The 13,585-nt window shown below is 49.1% G+C and overlaps 1 protein-coding gene across 1 annotated transcript in view; it reads left to right on the forward strand.

Annotated features, from left to right (window-relative positions):
- Positions 1-13,585, forward strand: part of STIMATE (STIM activating enhancer) — a 50,789-nt gene that overhangs the window by 21,949 nt on the left and 15,255 nt on the right. The window lies entirely within an intron of this gene.

The raw sequence follows: 13,585 nt of genomic DNA on the forward strand, positions 1-13,585 counted from the left end.
AGGCTGCAGGTGTGAGCTCTGAGAAACAGACTCTGGGGCCACTCCTTTTTCTGTTTGATTAGCCTTGAGGTTGCAGTGAAGGGCTGTGTAAAGAAATTTTGTAGTCAGAGGCCTCTTACCCAGCACAATCAGGATTGATTATTGGTTGGTTAATTTTGAAAAGGCAGGGAATCTGGGGAATCCTGTAAAATATAAACATATACGATAAACATTTTATTTGAACCTGTGCCTGTGAGCATCAGGTGTGAGGGGAGCCCCTGACCTGACTGACAGGAGCATGGTGGAACATCTTGTCCATCAGGGATGACAAATGGTGCAGTAATGATCCTTGCCCCTGCTTGACGTGGACTAAATGGGCTGAAGTGACATATTTCCTATCTCTAGTGAGTCCTGCCTGCTGGAAGCTTTTCTGGCAGAAAGAAATTTTATGAAGGAGTTAGGTTTGAGGAAGGCTCTAAATTAACCTAATGTGCAAAATTGTATTATTGTCATTTTTAAATTATTGTTTTTGGCAACAGAAGCTTTTTTCTCAGTTAATTGTTTTTAGCCCTTTTTTTTTTTCCTACCACAAAGTAATACATGCTCTTTGTAAACAACTAAAGAAAACATTATGGAAATACATAGCATAAAAAGCAGAAGTTCCTTATAATTCCATGCTCTAGAGAGCTACCCACGGTTAACATTTTATTGTGTGTGCCTTCAAATTTCTGCATATATATATCATTTTAAAATAGAAATAGGCTAAAATGACACATTACTGTTTTGGTGACTTGCTTTTTTCCATGAGCGAGCCAGGTAGTGAGTGCTTTTTTTTTTCGGTGACATGGCATTTTTCCATGTCAGTGCAGATAGATTTACCTCACTTTTTAGAAAACTTTACTGAGGTGTAATTTATATAGCATAAAATTCAGCCACTGCAAGTGTACCATTTCTTCCTCACTTTTTAACAGTTGAATTCCACTGTATGATAACTTACATTTAACCCCTCCCTTATTGATAGACACTTAGGTGGTTTTTAAGTCTTCCACTCTTACAGACAAAGCTGCAATACACTCTTACACAGACTTTTGGGTATTTGTGTGAGTGTAACAATAAAAGAAAATACTAGAAGTGGATTTTCTGGGCCGCAGTGTGTAAATATTTAAAATCAAAACAGACATTACCAAAATATCTGCTGCAACTTTTTAAGTGATCTGTGGATTGATAGGGAGGAAACCATGCATGTCTCCATCCACTAGGAGATCAAATGAAGTTCGTAAATGTATTTGGCCAAGGAATCCAGTTAGCAGTGTGGTGGTGACGCAGCAAGAGCAGATGCAGCAAATCTCTGTGAGTTCCCTAGGTCTAGAGGGTCCCCAGTTGCCCAGGGACACTGGCTCTCAGGGCAGAGTCCTTCTAGGATGGCCCATTCCTGAACGCTTGCGGCTTCCGTCAGTGTTCAAGGAGAATTTTACACTACCCATGAAGCCTTCATTAGGAATATTTATAGGTCTGTAGCTCCTCCTGCTTCTGAAAGTCACACTGCATCCTGGAGGCCTCTTCATCCACCTCCAGCAGCATCTCTAACATCTCTGCCTACAGCATCCCTGGTCCCAGGAGGCTCCATTCACTGTGACCATCCTGATGTCAATTTAATGATCCTGGGGACCAGGATCACAGATCCACTTCCACACATTTCCCTAGTGGTTGTACCATTTACTTTTCTACCTGCAGTTAAAGAGTGCCTGTTTCCTAATAGCTTCACCAGATGTTTTAATCTTTGCTAATCTGGGCAAGAATAATTATTAATTTGCATTTTAAAAATTGACCTTATTGAGGTTGCGTATCTTCTTGTGTGCTTATCAGCCATCATTTCTTTCCATCCAAGAGTTCCCCATGGACCACTCCCACCCTTGCTGAGGTCATCAGCTGTAGCAAATGGCACCGCCACCCTGCTCCCAGGGAAGCTGTGCTTCTAAGGAGGCCCCGTGTTTAGAAGGCTAAGCATATTTATTTGCCAGACAGTTTAGCTTTTTCTCTCGCTTCTCTCTCAGCCTTTGGCCCACCCACGCATGGGAGGATTAAAGCTGGCTGACTTAGAACCTTGGCTTCATCTGTCCAGAAAGAGTCCTTAACAGAAAATATTCATGAGCACTTAAACTGATTACAGAGTGTCCGGTTCTTGCATCTAAGGCCAGATATGGGGAGGGAGGCCTTGACAGGACGGTTGACCCTGCCTTGTGGTTAGTTAGGAGGAGGAAAGGTCTGGGGTAGTGTCCTCTGGCAGTCTTGCTGGCAGATTACTTTGGCGCCAAAGAGAAAGCTAAGCAATTTTAGTCCTGTTGCAGGACTAATGGTTTGCAAACCAAACTTCTGGGAGAACTCACTGTGCAAATTCATGGAACTTATTGAATTAAAAATAGATACCTGGACGGTACTCAATAACTATGTCTTAAGTGACAGACTGAAGGAATTCCTTTGTTCAGCAAATATTGTGTAGCACCCTTTTAAGAGCCAGGCACCCTCTAGCTGCTAGGAATGTGGGGTAAGCAGAGCAGAAGTCCCTGGTCTTACAGAGCTTCCTTTCTAGTGGGGAGAAAAAAGACAGTGGTCAGGAAAACACAAAAGAATTTCTGAGGTGAGAGGCATTAGTGCTGTGAAGAAAACGAGATAGGGAAGTGAGATTGAGGGATGGGGGCAAGGCAGGACGCGCACACCTGGAGCTGAGGTGGTTGGGAGAGGCTTCCAAGGAGGTGTCCCAGAAACTGGGACAAGAGTGAGAAGAGGGGCCCACCACTTGGCAAACTGGGAGAAGAGTGTCCCAGACAGAAAGTGCAGCTGCGGCAGGATGGAGCCAGGTGAGTGTGGTGCATAGAGAGAAGGCCGGAGGGGATGAGGGGATGAAGTCAGAGAAGCAGAGAGAACCCAAAGTGACGCAATACCTTGGCCATGAGAAGGAGCCTGCGTTTTATTCTAACTGCTGTAGAAAGGCATGGGAGGGCTTTGTGTTTGTTTTTAAAATTTTTATGGGGGTGTCATTTACATAAAGTGCACAGCTCTGAAGTATAAAGTTTGCCTTTTGACAGATTTGTGGCCATGGGAGTTTTAAGTGGAGTGGAGGGACACCCTCAGCTGAACTCTGACCCCAGTCTCCCCCCGCAACCTCCACTGCAGGCACCTGCTCAGCCAGCTTGTGGGACAGCAGCACCAACCTGCTCTTCCCCCTGGATCGGAGTGTGATGACAGGGTCTCATTCCATGGTTTCTTGAATCGGTGACGTGTCGGTTCAAATTTTTTCCTCACTCTTTGATTGTAGAAGAAATTCTGCAGCGGCCCCGAGTTGATTTCATGGTGCATCTCCCATCTTCAGCTAAGAGCAGCGTGAGGTGTCTTGACAAGAACCAGCCCTTTTCCCCAGTGACCTTCTGAGCCTTCCGAGTTGGTCTTGAGCCCTCTGTCCTGTCAGTCCCTCGGTGTTGCCTGAGCATGTCCCGTGTTCGCTGCCTGCTGTGGTGAGGCGGGAGGCCCAGCCGTGCCAGCCTGAGCTGTGCCCTGCCGCTCTGCCCAGGGTGTCCCTGTCACCACTCTTCAGTGCTCACCTTTCAGAGCACCAGCATCTGGAGAGTTCTTCCAGTGGCCAACCCTTGGGGCTGATGGAGGCTGATGGACCAGGGAACAGAGAGCACAGCCTGCTATAGCTTCGTTCTGGTCCCACATGGGAAGTGCAGGCCAGAAGGAGATTTGGAACGAGAAGTACAGTGATATAACAACTAATGATCTTGGTTGTATTCAGATGGTGACATTTTAGAAAATTTCACTTTCTCTGGTTTCCAAACTTACCACAATGATTTATAATCTATAAGAAAAAAGATTTTAGGGAGGCTCTGGATCCACAAATTATAATCAGATGAGTGCTTTCTTGCTGTCTGCAGCTGGGCTTTGCACCTGAGGATGCACTGTTCCTCTAACAGTAGCACCTCTACTCCTTCTTGCTGTGCTGTGCACAGTACTTGCTAAGTATAAAGCACAGTTTTAAATACTCTATGAATATATTGTCTTGCTAATGCTGCGGTGAGACGGGTGCTGTAATTTCTTCCACTTTATAGAGAGGCAGATAGAGGCCCAGAAAGGTTAACAACATTCCCTGGCCCCACGTAAGTTGCTGACGTGAGGTTTTGAGCCCAGAGCTTTGCACACTGAGTGCTAAGGTGTCACCTCCTCTGGCCTGTGGCGAAGCCCAGTGTGCTCTGCTCCATTTGTTCAGTCAGTGCCTGCTTCCTTCTAAAAGGTGCTGAGCTGAGTGCGGAGGGTGTAAACACGAATAAGTTGAGGAGGCGTGTGCCTCCTTAACTAATTGTCTGGCGGGAGAGACAGATCCTTAGTATTGCACGTGAAGTGTTAATCCAGGGGTGTGCATAGGAGACCTTGAGGAGCCAGAGGGAGGCAGGAGGCTTAGCCCCGTTGCAAAGGAGGCATGTCTTAGAGTTGTCTGAACTTAATCTAACAGTTTTCCAGGAGAAGAAATGTGGAGGCCCTCCCAAGCCAAAGGGACAATGTGAGTGACAACTAAGTTGGGAGATGCCAGGCCACGGGTACCTTGTTTGCCAACTTGAAAAGTCAAACTTGTGTTCCCTGAGGGATGGGAGGTGGGGTAGACTCTGGAAGCTTCTGAGCAAGGCGTGGCATCTCAGCTCACTCCAGCTGCTGTGTGGAGGTGTTTAAGGGAAGAGAACCAGAGTCGTGAGGACATGTTGCGGGGAGGAGGTGGGCCCTGACCTCAGGGAGCCTCCTGGGCTCTCTCTGCCCTTGCGGTCCAGCCCTACAAGAACCAGCGTTGTCTTGGATTAGGCTTCCTCGGGTTGGCTGGTGGGAGTGGGGTGGGGGGAGGATGTGGGTGCTGGAATCAGGTAGACGTAGATGCACATGTTGGTTGTACCACTTTTGGCCTTTGGCAGATCCTCTGACCTTATGTGTAAAACAAGGATGATACCTTTCACGGTTGCTGTGAAGATGAGAAGTAATGATGTAAAATCCTGGACTGAATGCCTGACGAAGGGTGGTGGTGAGGCAGTCACACCACTCACCTGCTACAGCTGCTTTTGTCCCAACATTGACCCTATGACGTAGACAGCTGAGGACACTTAGACCCGGAAGAGTTAAGTGACTGGCTTAAAATAATAAAACTTTTGATAAAGCAGGGACTAGATTTCAAACTACCCCCAGCTGGACTGCCTTTAGTCCCTTGTCGTAAGAATCACGTGGCTCTTCACTTCTTGAAAAGCAGCCCAGTCTGGGTGTACAGCTGTCCTAGGCTAGAACTTGGTCACACAGCCGCACCCAGCTGCAGGGGAGGCTGAGGACACAGTCTGCAAGCTACCGAAGGGGCTTCCTTAGTGAGAAAAAGAGGGGTCGGTGGGTTTGGGGGGCAACCAGCAGGCTACCTCAGTGTCTTCCTGGAACTTTCTCCCTGCTCTGAAGACACTGAGGACCTCTGGGGTTTTCACACCACTAGGGAGCATTAAGGAGGCTTGGATATTGGGATGATCATTTATAATTTAGGGAAAGTGCAGAAACACTTCTGGGTTCTTCCTAGATTGCTGCTTCCATCGGGGAGGGTGGATTTACTCACCCCCAGGAGTTTGTGTCCTTTGGGATTGGGGTCCTGGGAACACAGAGCCAGCAAGCTGTGGTTTGAGGTCACTGGCCCAGCCAGTACCAGTTACAGAAGGAGGCCTGTCTCAGGTGGCTCGGATTTCACCCCAGCTCCACTACTAAGTACCTGGTGCTCCTGGACAAATCAGCTCTTTCCTCCCACTTTCCTCACCCTTTACACCGAGGAGGTTGGCCCCTCAAGGACCCTTCCGGCTCTGACTCAGATTCCAAACTGCCTAGTTTATGAACTGATCCCCAGCTGGCACAGGTGGGGGCTGCTTGCCATTTGCCCTGGTAAACAGTCTGTTACCCTCGACAGGAAGCCTCTGTTGCGTGAGCCACTGAACCGTGGTGCAGCTTGAGAAATGAGGCCATCAGAGTGTCGTCCTGGTCAGCAGCCTGTCACTGGGCAGAAGGCTCTAAAACTCTGGGTTTTTTTCTGGCTGCAGGTCATTGGAAGGAGAGGGTTTGCCCCCTGGGATGAACAAGAAAGCATGAGCTCATAGTCTCTGGAGCCTCCCCCACCCCAGGGGGTGGAAACCTGCTCACATCCCGAGGCCCGAGATCTCACACAGGGACTGGTGAAGAGCCTGTAACTCATTTCCGTAGCCTATGACGTGGCACCATCCAGGGTGTCTTCTGTTGTATCACTTTGTGAAATGCCAGATGCTAAAGTGGCTGCTGTGTGGTCTGTGATCACCTTCTAGCTTCAAGATTACACTTTAGCAGTAAGAATGTGAATGTCCCACACGTTTTATGTTGTAATTGAATTGCCTTGGTGGATTTTCACGGCAAAGAGAAGCTCTCTGCCAAGAAGCCTGCCGGGTTCACAAGCCTCTTCCTGTACTGTATCCGCAGGAGGGGTGATTTTACACCCTCATCATGCTGGTTTGGGAAGTGCCGTCAGATAAAGAGGGGCTCAAGGGACTGCTACCTCCTGGTAATCACATCTTCTGAAGCCCAGTTTACCCTGTTGTCATTCAGTTGAGCCCTGCTTTCTCTTCACCAGTCAGGAGCCTCTTACTGCCCCTTATACGCGTCTAACTCTAATTCTCTCAGGGTGCGCCCGGCACGGACATGGCTCTCTTAAGTTGTGTGGTTTAATTTCTAAACAGTTGTGCTTTTTATGACTCGGTTTCTAAGTAGGACTGCAGCTGCTTTGAGGAAATTATTTCCCTTCCAGTTCCTGTGATTTGACTTGCAGTGCCACCTCTTAGGTCTTCTTCCTTGTGATATAAAAGGAAACACCCCTGTATAAAATCCCATCTCTCTTCCTCCACTCAGCAAGTCCCTGGGGCATCAACTGGCGAGGCTCCGAGGAGGACAGGGAAGTGGATTGCCAGGTACCTGCCCTCTAGGTGCTGACTCAGAGAGGTGTGTGCAAAACCAAGTGACGAGGTTGCCGGTGTGAAACAGGTAGAATCTGATCACCCATACTGCCTTCCTGTTGTGTGGCACCAAAAACACAAAACTTCTGGAAGAGTGAGCACTATGCCCTGGTACCCTCAGGGGAGGGTGTGAGCCGAGGCCCAGAACAGGTGGGCAGAGAGGAAGGCAGGTGGGAGTCTTGCCAACCTCACTTGAGCTGCTTCCTGGGCGCCCACGTGCCTTGAAGAGTGCACTCTACAGCCATGCTGAGGCTGCCTTTCAGTGATCACATTGTCAAAGCAAAAAGTTTCATTAAGGGCTTCCCTGGTGGCGCAGTGGTTGAGAGTCCACCTGCCGATGCAGGGGACACAGGTTCGTGCCCCAGTCCGGGAAGATCCCACATGCCGCGGAGCAGCTAGGCCCGTGAGCCACAACTACTGAGCCTGCACTCTACAGCCTGCGTGCCACAGCTACTGAGCCTACGTGCCGCAACTACTGAAGCCCAGGTGCCTAGAGCCCGTGCTCTGCAACAAGAGAAGCCACCACAATGAGAAGCCTGTGCACCACAACGAAGAGTAGCCCCCGCTCACCGCAACTGCAGAAAGCTCTTGCACAGCAACCAAGACCCAACACAGCCAAAAATAAATTAATTAAATTAAATTAATTTAAAAAGAAAAAGAAAAGGAAAGGGAATTCCCTGGTGGTCTAGTGGTTAGGGCTCTGTGCTTTCACTGCCGAGGGCCCGGGGTTCAATCCCTGGTCAGGGAGATTCCGTAAGCAATCCGGGTGTGGCCAAGAAAACAAAAACAAAAAGTAAAAGTAAAAAAAATTGCCTGATTAGTTTTTTAGGGATGCCATAACAAATAATCACAAACTTCTTGGCTTAACAAAACAAATTTATCCTCTTACAGTCCTGGAAGCGCGAAGTCCAGAATCCAGGTGTCAGCGGGGCCATACCCCCTCCACTGGCTCTAGGGGGGAGAATCCTTGCCTCTTCTACTTCTGGTGGCTTCAGAGGTTCCTAGGCTCCTGTCTTCACAAGGCCTTCTTCTTCTCCGCTCTTCTCTCTCATAAGGGTACTTGTAATTCGATTTAGGGACCCCCCACACCTCCCGTTAATTGAGGATTATCTCTTCTCAAGACCTTTAACTCAATTACATCTGCAAAGACCCTTTTTCCAAGTAAGGTCACATTCACAGGTATTGAGGGTGAAGATTTGGACATACCTTTTTGAGGACCACTCTTCAGTTGCCAGCCACATTTGGAGTGGGGGGAACTCAGCTATATGTTGCTTACAGTAGACCCATGTTAAATATAAAGTTGAAAGAAAGGAGATTGAAAAAGATGTACCCTACAAGTTCTAACCAAAAGAATGTACTCTGGATTTTATACACTTTACCTCTTCCAAAAGATGTATTTTAATTCAAAAATGAGTAAGATTGGAAAAGAAGGGAGCTGTGTTTCAGGCAAGTTAAATGATGTGCAGTGTAATTACACTGAAAGTTCCTTGAGGGCAGGGACTGTGTTTGTGTTATGCGTTTTAGTATCCCCAGCACAGAGTACCTGCTGGCTGTGGGTGGGATGGGGAGAGGAATGGGTGGGCAGGTGGGTGGGTAAGGCGACTGGGAAGCCTGGGAAGAGGCAGTCTCACTGGCATGGGAAAGCAGTCATGAGGACCTGGACTAGTTCAGTGGTAGAAACGGGGAAAGGGACACATCCAGATGACTCCTCAATTGCAGAGTTGGTGGGAGAGATTGACAGAGTCAGGGGAGGAGACTATGGAGGCCCCAGGGGTGAGGAGACTTCCATTCTATGCAGAAACGGGGAAGCCAGGCAGGACTGGCAGGGTGGGCAGGAGACACGACTCTGCGGGACCAGGCTGCACTTGGAGGGTCACTGGGGGCCAGGGCTGGGGGAGGAGGCTGATGAACCCTTGGCATAGAAACCCTGAGAGGGGGGGCTTCTCCCCAAGGGTCAAGCAGAGGAAGGAGAGCCTGTGGAGGGAGGAGAGAGCCACTGGGAGGTAGAAAGGAGCCACAGAGGAACACTCAGAACATTGGGGGGATTCCTAGAACCCTGAGCTGCCTGCAGGCACAAGAGGGAGGCTGGTGTGGAGAGGTCAGGTTGTGGCTGGCAGACCCTAGGTCACACACTTCTCAGAGACCAGGACCAGGATGGGGTGGCTGGGCCCCAGGTCTGGGAAGAGTGGACACAGAGGGGAGGAGAGGGAAGACGTCTTGGTCCAGGACAGGGCCTGCAGGGTGTGGTTTGCTTTCCTGAGCACGTGTTCTGTGCCAGCTGCTTCCACCTGTTTTCTCTTATTTAATTTTGAGGTCAACCTGCTAGATCATAGAGGCCCCCCTCCTTTTTTTCTTTTTACATAAAGTCACATAGTAGCAGAGGACTCACAGCACGTCTCTCTGGCTATTGGCCACTACTGCTTTTCTGGCGATGGGGCCCCACACCTGTCTCTGGGACGTGTGTGCATGAAGGCAGACAGCCTGCTGGGAGCCCTCCGAGGGCTGCGCGCCCCAACGGCCCCCTTGTCTGTCCCCCACTCTCAACACCCCCCCACCCCCCCTTCTTTGTCTCACGAGGGCCTCTCTTGGGCGCTGCTCCGTCAACCTTGGGTTCCAGCTCCAGTGTCGCAGAGTGTCAGGGGCCTGACCTACCTTTGAGGTGTGCCTGCTTCCCCTCCACTAGCCCTCCGGCCTCGGGACGGTGGTGGATACGTTAGAAAGGATGTATTGCCCTTTGCTTTGCCCTCTTGCACCGTCTGAGTTCTCTCCATCCTGTGGAAGCACCAGGAATTGAGAAAAGATCGGTTGTCCGAGGGCTGAGCCTGAATCACTCTCTGGAGCTTCTGAGGGAGCAGCTGCCGCAGCCCCGTGGGGAACAGGCCTGTTTGGGAACGGTTACCTGGCTCGTCGTCCATCAGGGACCTGGAGGCAGCTCCTCATCTCTTACCTGCAGAGAAGTCTTGTGTCCCCTCAGTTTCCCACCTTTCACCACCACCAAACCAGAACCAGAAGTGCAGTGGAACAGTGTAAGTTCCCAGCTCTGGAGTTGTCCTGGACTGTTCTCTTCCTCACACCCCCCCATCCACCCTGTCGGCAAGTTCTGTCGGCTTAGTGTTGAAGATACAGCCAGGATCCCACCTCCTGTCGTCCTCTCCTGCTGCTAGCTGGCTAAGCCACCGCGGCCTCGCCGTGGGTTCTCATACTGGTCTCCCTGAAGGCTGCTCAGCACAGCAGCAGGGGTGAGCCTATTCGACTGTAGGTCACAGCGTCCTGCCCTGCAGCTGCCCCCTCGTCACTGCAGGCAAAGGGGAGCCTTTGCTCCCTGGGCCACAGGCCTGGGAGGCCTGACTTCGTGTCCCGTACTCCCGCCTATCCCTGGCCTCTGCCTGACGGCTATTCCGCAGACACGGGTGATTCTCACTGACTGATGCTCACCTTCCGGGCCTCCTCATCTGTCCCTGCAAACCCACTTCCCAGGCCCCTTCACTCCTTTCCTGCTTTCCTATCCCTTGTTGCTGCCTGACATGCTCTGTGTTTACTCCTCTCTCCCCCCTTGAAAGTAAGGAAGGTGGGGGGTTTTGTCTATTTCGTCACCTGCTGAACTGGCCCCATAGCACAGCAGGCCCCTCAATAACACATGGCTGGGTGAACGGGATCTTCTGTTCTTTTCCAAAATAGATCTAGAGTAGCTCTCTTAATGCTTCTTCTTCCTTTAATTTAAAAAAAAAAAAAGATTTTAGACTCATATATTCTAGGGAAAGGGGGTAGGACATGGAGAGGGAGAAGGCAGGAGCCACACGTCTGCTCTTCAGAAGAATCTGAATCCACTCTGAGTCCCGTGTAGGGCGCTCCCGCACACGGACAGCCTGCACACACCCTTCCTCTCCCTTTCTTGAACCAGAGCCCAGCTGTGAGTCACATCACTTCTCCCATGTCCCACTTTGCTGCATTAATACAAGTCTCTGACACAGACTTGTCTTTTTTTTTTTTTTTGAAATAAAAACAATATGAACATGGAAGAATGTTTAAACCATTCAGAATGATATAAAAAGTCTGTGGGTCCCCTGACCCATAATTCCTTTCATCAAAGGAAGCCTTTGTTAACAGTCACTTACATATCCTAGGGAAAAAACCCCTGCGTAATACCAGCAGAAATATATATTCTTTAAAAATGGGTCTGAACAGAATCATGGTAGGCATATTACTCTGCAGTTTGTTAATACAATTTGGAAGTCTTTCCATATTAATCCATGCAGATCTACCTTGTTTCTAGTAACTGCATGGTGTTGCCTCGTACCGTGATGTATATACCCGCCCCCACACTGATGGCTTCTTCCTGGGTTTTTGTTTTGACAGTGAAGACCTATATACATCTTGGCGTGTGCTGCAGTAAGACCTGTGCAACACGTACCTGTCAGTGCACTGCAGGTTAAGGGGTGTGGGTATTAACAGTTTTGATCGATATTGCCAGATGAATGCTTCGACTGGTTCATTCTTCTAGAGTGTGTTTTCTTCCCAGCTTTTTATTTCAAAAAATGTTAGACCTAAAAAAAAAGTCTAAATAAATTTAATGAATACACAAATGTCCTTCATCTAGGTTTATCAATTACTGTGTTGCCACATGTATTGGTGTGCTAAGGCTGCCATAACAAAGTATAGAATGGGTGTATTAAACAACAGAAACTTATTTCCTCACGGTTCTGGAGTCTGCAAGTCCCAGGTCAAGGTGTCAGCAGGTTTGGTTTCTCCTGAGGCCTCTCTCCTTGGCTTGCAGGTGGCTGTCTTCTCACTGTGTCCTCACATGGTCACCCCTCAGTCTGTGTGTGTGTCCTAATCTCCTTATAAGGACACCAGCCATGGTGGATTAGGGCCCACCCATGGACCTTGTTTTACTTTTATTACCTCTTTTAAGACCCTGTCTGCAAGTAATCACATTCTGTGGTCCTGGGGGTAGGACTTCTTCATGTGAATTAGGGGGGTGGGAGGAGGAATACAATTTGGCGCATAACACCATATTTGCTTCTCTTTACTTATTGTATATTATATTAATATAATTATAAATATTATATAATTACTTTGTATTTATTTATAATTATAGTGTAATTATAATTACAAGTTATACCATTTATAATATATTTATTATATATAATTATCATAAATAATGTATAATTTTCCACCTAAACCACTTGAAAGTAAATTGTACCCATTCTGGTACTTTAGCATGTATCTCCTAAGAATGAGGACATTCTTCCTGGGTTATGTTTTGATGTCCTTTATTTTATGCTGATGGGGACAGACTCCCCTGAGGAGAAGAACACATGAGCAGGAGGCGCTCTGGCCCTGCCTGTGGGCTTTCCTTCCAGATGGCTTGTCCTGGCCCAGCTCCCTCCGCATCTCCTTCCTGAGCCCCCAGCCCCTCAGCCCAGAGGATGCTTGCAGAACCTCTGGGCCTCCCTCAGCTCCTCCCTCAAGACTCTTCGGCCTTGTTGATGTTTTGGATCTGTCATGTGTCAACGGGATGAGAGCCCTCCTCACAATTTCACCTGCTTTTTGGTCTCTCTATCAAAATGTCTCTAAACACCAGACATTTCATTTCTGTGCATAGACAGTCCTTGCTTTGCAACCCAGAGGCTGCCTGTATTTATTTAGAGAAGTAGGGCTTATTGATTGGCCACCCGTTTCTCTCTCCCTGCCTTCCTCTTCCTGCATCCTCATTGCAGCTTGGGGCTCTGCCAGAAGTCTGTTCTTGCCTGCTACCATCGTGTCTGTTTCTTCCTCGGTACTTCTGTGTGGGAGAACATCACACATGCGGCACTTGCATTGTTTGTTTTAGTAGATAGAGTCGTTGTAGAAATAAGTCTGCCTAGGGCTTCAGTGGAGGACAAGACACTTAGAACTTTTTTGTTTCCTTCAGTGTAAACGGTTATGTCTCAGACCCACCTGAGGTGAAGATGTCAGTCTGGGGAGCCCTTTGCCATTCGACGTGGTCAGGCTGTTGCTGAATGAGTGTCCCGCCTCCACTGTCCTGTGCTGGGAGTGCCACTGCCTGGTGCTGGGACACAATCAGCATCCTTGCTCAGTCCTCTCCACCTCCAGAAACCCACCATCTACACAATTCAGAGCCGCTTTTCCGCCATTTCCACCGTGTCTTTGCCTCTGCTTAGGTCTCTTCCCTGGCTTTTCCTTCCCAGCAGGATTCATTCCAGGCTCCTTGGCCTGGCACTCAGGACGCTGCTCAACCTGTCTCCCTTGTTACCTGCTATATTAAAGCCAAATCAAATTATGCCACACACACTCTGTCACGTCATGTCCCTGTGCCTGTCAGCTCATGGTGTGTGCTCTGTCCAGAACGGCTGTTCTCTCCCCTCCCTGGTCCGTTTGCTAGCCTCGTCCCCGGTCCCCAGGACTGGGCTTGGCCACCTTCCTGACTGGTGCCTTTCCTCCAGGCAGGCAGGCGGGCTCCTGCCTTCACTCTGCCTCAGACTTATCTGTTCTTAAGCGCTCGCCACCCTTGCGGGTACGTGTCTGCCCTCCCTTTGTCCACAGCTGCCTCTGCCTTTGTCTCC

This window comes from Globicephala melas, chromosome 11, assembly GCF_963455315.2.
Source record: "Globicephala melas chromosome 11, mGloMel1.2, whole genome shotgun sequence".
Lineage (NCBI taxonomy): Eukaryota > Metazoa > Chordata > Mammalia > Artiodactyla > Delphinidae > Globicephala > Globicephala melas.